At 43.3% G+C, this 3,409-nt stretch overlaps 1 pseudogene; it reads left to right on the top strand.

Moving 5' to 3' along the window:
- The first annotated feature begins 1,765 nt into the window (after window positions 1-1,765).
- On the top strand, window positions 1,766-3,409 carry LOC146640278 (general transcription factor II-I repeat domain-containing protein 2A-like; annotated as a pseudogene).

Genomic DNA, 3,409 nt, shown 5'->3' with positions numbered 1-3,409 from the left:
CGCAAAATGCAGTTTCTAAATGAAGATTATTAAGGGTAAAAAAAATCTAAAGTTTAGACACGCCTTCTTGTTTAATGTTTTTATTTTATTTTCCCTACTTTCTACATTGTAGATAGTCAAAGGAGCTTGCAAAGAAAAGCGTCTGGACTTCTTTAAGTTACCTGAAGACGTTTCACCTCTCATCCGAGAAGCTTCTTCAGTTCTAAGGTCAAATGGTGGAGAGTCCCAGATATAAACCTAGTGGGAGTTTCCCCCCACAGAGGGACAAAAGGACCCCTGATGATCCTCTAATCGCCTGAGCCAAGGTGTGAAACTGGGTGTGGGACCCAATCAGCCAGAGTTTCGGGTGAGCTCATTGTCCTACTCCCACTAGGTTTATATCTGGGACTCGCCACCATTTGACCTTAGAACTGAAGAAGCTTCTCGGATGAGAGGTGAAACGTCTTCAAGCAACTTAAAGAAGTCCAGACGCTTTTCTTTGCAAGCTCCTTTGACTACGATGACCTGGATGACTGAGAACCTTCACAGATACATTGTAGATACATACTGAAGACATCAAATATATGAAGCAGGGTATATGGAATTATCTAGCAAAGAAAGATTTGATAAATAACTCTAAATAGATTCCCCAAAGTAGCCACCCTTTGCTTTGTTGACAGCACTGCAAACCCTTGGCCTACTCTCAATAAACCTCATAATGCAGTCACATGAAATGGTTTTCACTTGGTGTGCCTTGTCAGACTTCATTTGTGGAATATCTTGCTCTGTTAATGGGGCTGGAACCATCAGTTGGGTTCTGCAGAAGTCAGGTTTGTACATAGCTGACAGCCCTATCTGACAACTGTTAGCTGATTCTTTATGCCATTATATGAATTCTAAGAGATTTGTTTGGGCCAAGAAACACAAGGAATGGATATTATACCAGTGGAAATCTGTGCTTTGGTCTAATAAGTCCAAATTTGAGATCTTTAAATCCACCCTCTGTCTCTTTGTGCGATGCAGAAAAGGTGAATGGATGGTCTCTACATGGATGGTTCCCATGGAGGAGGAGTTATGGGGGGGGGGGGGGGGGGGGGGTGCTTTGCCAGTGACAATGTTGGGGATTTATTCAAAATTGAAGGCAAACTGAACCAGCATGGCTACAGTGACATCCCATCCGCTTTGCGTTTAATTGGACAACCATTTATTTTTCAACAGGACAATGACCCCAAACACACCTCCAGGCTGTGTAAGGGCTATTTGACCAAGAGGGAGAGTGATGGAGTGCTGACCAGATGACCTGGTCTCTACAGTCACCTGAGCTAAACCCAATCAAGATGATTTGAGATGAGACGGGTCGCAGAGTGAAGGGAAAAAAGGCCAACAAGTGCTCAGAACCTCTGGGAACTCCTTCAAGATTGTAGGAAAACCATTTTAGGTGGCTACCTCTCTCATCGAGATAATAACAACAGAGTGGACAACAGTATTAAAAGCAAAGGCTGAAGAATCAAAAATAAAAAATCCTAAATTTTATTTATAAAGCACCTTTCAAGACACCCAAGGACACTGTACAATAGGATAAAACACACAATAGAACAATGACACAATGAAGCACAATAAAACAAAAGCACAAGATAAAATTAACAAACAGTGGGTTCGCAGTGAATATCCAGATTTGAACAGATGGGTTTTGAGTTGAGATTTAAACTGGGGGAGAGAACCAGTGTTTCTTGTATCTGGAGGTAGACACCCTGGGTTAGCTAAAAGGCTAAAAGCTCTGCTTCCCATGGCGGTGAGGCAGAAGGAAGGCACAGAAAGCTGGATAGAAGAAGAAGATCGAAGTGAGTGGGCAGAAAAGGTAGTGCTTAACAGGTCAGAAAGGTAAGGAGGAGCGAGGTTATGAAGGGCCTTGAAGGTGAGCAGAAGAAGTTTGTATATTATCGGGAACGTCACTGGCTCCCAGTGACATTCCCGAAGAACAGGTGATGTGCTGGTAGGAGGGGTTCTGGTGATAATGCGAGCAGCAGAGTTCTGAACCAGTTGAAGCTTATGGAGGGATTTTTGGGGGAGACCATGCAGAAGAGAATTGCAGTAGTCAATACGGGAGGTAACAAGACTGTGTACAAGAATGGACGTAGACTGGGTGGAAAGAGAAGAACGTAATCTTTTAATGTTGCGTATATGGAAATACGCAGAACGGGTGAGACCAGGGCTGGACTGGGACAAAAAATCAGCCCGGGCATTTTGACTAGAGACCGGCCCACCAGGTATTATAGGAAAAACCATAAAGCCTTTGAATGAAAACAAACGCTGTTGTCACAGTGATGGACACTGTCTTGTTGGTATATATGTATCAGTGTAATAAACTTAAACGGCAATGACTTGTTCACAGAGGTAAATGCATGTTTGGACAAATTAGGGCTGAAATGGGACAATCTGGCAGGTGTAACAACAGATGGTTGTCCAAATCTGACTCTTTTAAAGAGAATGCAGGATAAAGTGACAGAAATTAATCCTGTGCAGAAATTGACATTTTTGCATTGTATTATACATCAGGAAGTGTGAGATAGTGTTAAAGATAGACCACGTTGTTGATGTTGTAACTAAAACAGTTAACTTCATCAGAGCATTAAATCACAGACAATTTATTGCTCTTTTGGAGGAAAATGAGATGGAACATGGGGACATCAGCTACTACCAGATTCAGGATTTCTGTGTGAAGAAAGGACATGCCGTCCCAGAGCTTTCAGATGAAGATTGTGTGGCAGACCTCGGGTTTGCTGCGGATGTGACTGCACTAATGAACCAACTAAATGTCAAACTGCAGTGCAGGGGACTTTTTGTGCACGAGATGTACAGTGCAGTAAAGGCTTTCATGAGGAAGTTGCAGCTTATCTCAAGCCAAGTGAAGGACAACTTTCTGACCCACTTGCCAACACTAAAGGAGGCTCTTCCAAATGCCAATCACCTCCACAAGTACTCAGCCATGTTAGAAGCACTGCATGCAGAGTTTTCAAGGTGAATTCAAGATTTCAAAGCTCTTGAAAATGAAATGGACATGGTTTCTTCTCCCTTCACCTGCAGTGTGGATAATGCTTCAAGTGATGTTCAGATGGAACTCACTGGCCTGCAGTCTGACACACTTCTGGCAGAGCACTTCAGGTCAGTCTCACTGCTGGACTTTCATTCCTCCCTCAAAGAAGAGAACTTTCCACACCTGAGGAGTCATGCTCAGAGAATTCTAGTCCTCTTTGGATCGACCTCTGTATGTGAACAGACATTCTCGGTGATGAAGTTCAACAAATCCAAACACGGGTCCTCTGTCACTGAGGACCACCTCTCAGCAGTTCTTCGCATAGCCACCTCAGACATTCAGCCAGATTTCAATGCCCTTGTTCAAACCCAGAACAGGCTGGATTATTCTCACTGA

This window comes from Diplotaxodon limnothrissa, linkage group LG1 (assembly GCF_057381915.1).
Source record: "Diplotaxodon limnothrissa isolate DT_005_m linkage group LG1, D_limnothrissa_male_GT1.1, whole genome shotgun sequence".
NCBI classification, from domain to species: domain Eukaryota; kingdom Metazoa; phylum Chordata; class Actinopteri; order Cichliformes; family Cichlidae; genus Diplotaxodon; species Diplotaxodon limnothrissa.
This window is presented reverse-complemented; position numbering and strand designations above follow the sequence as displayed.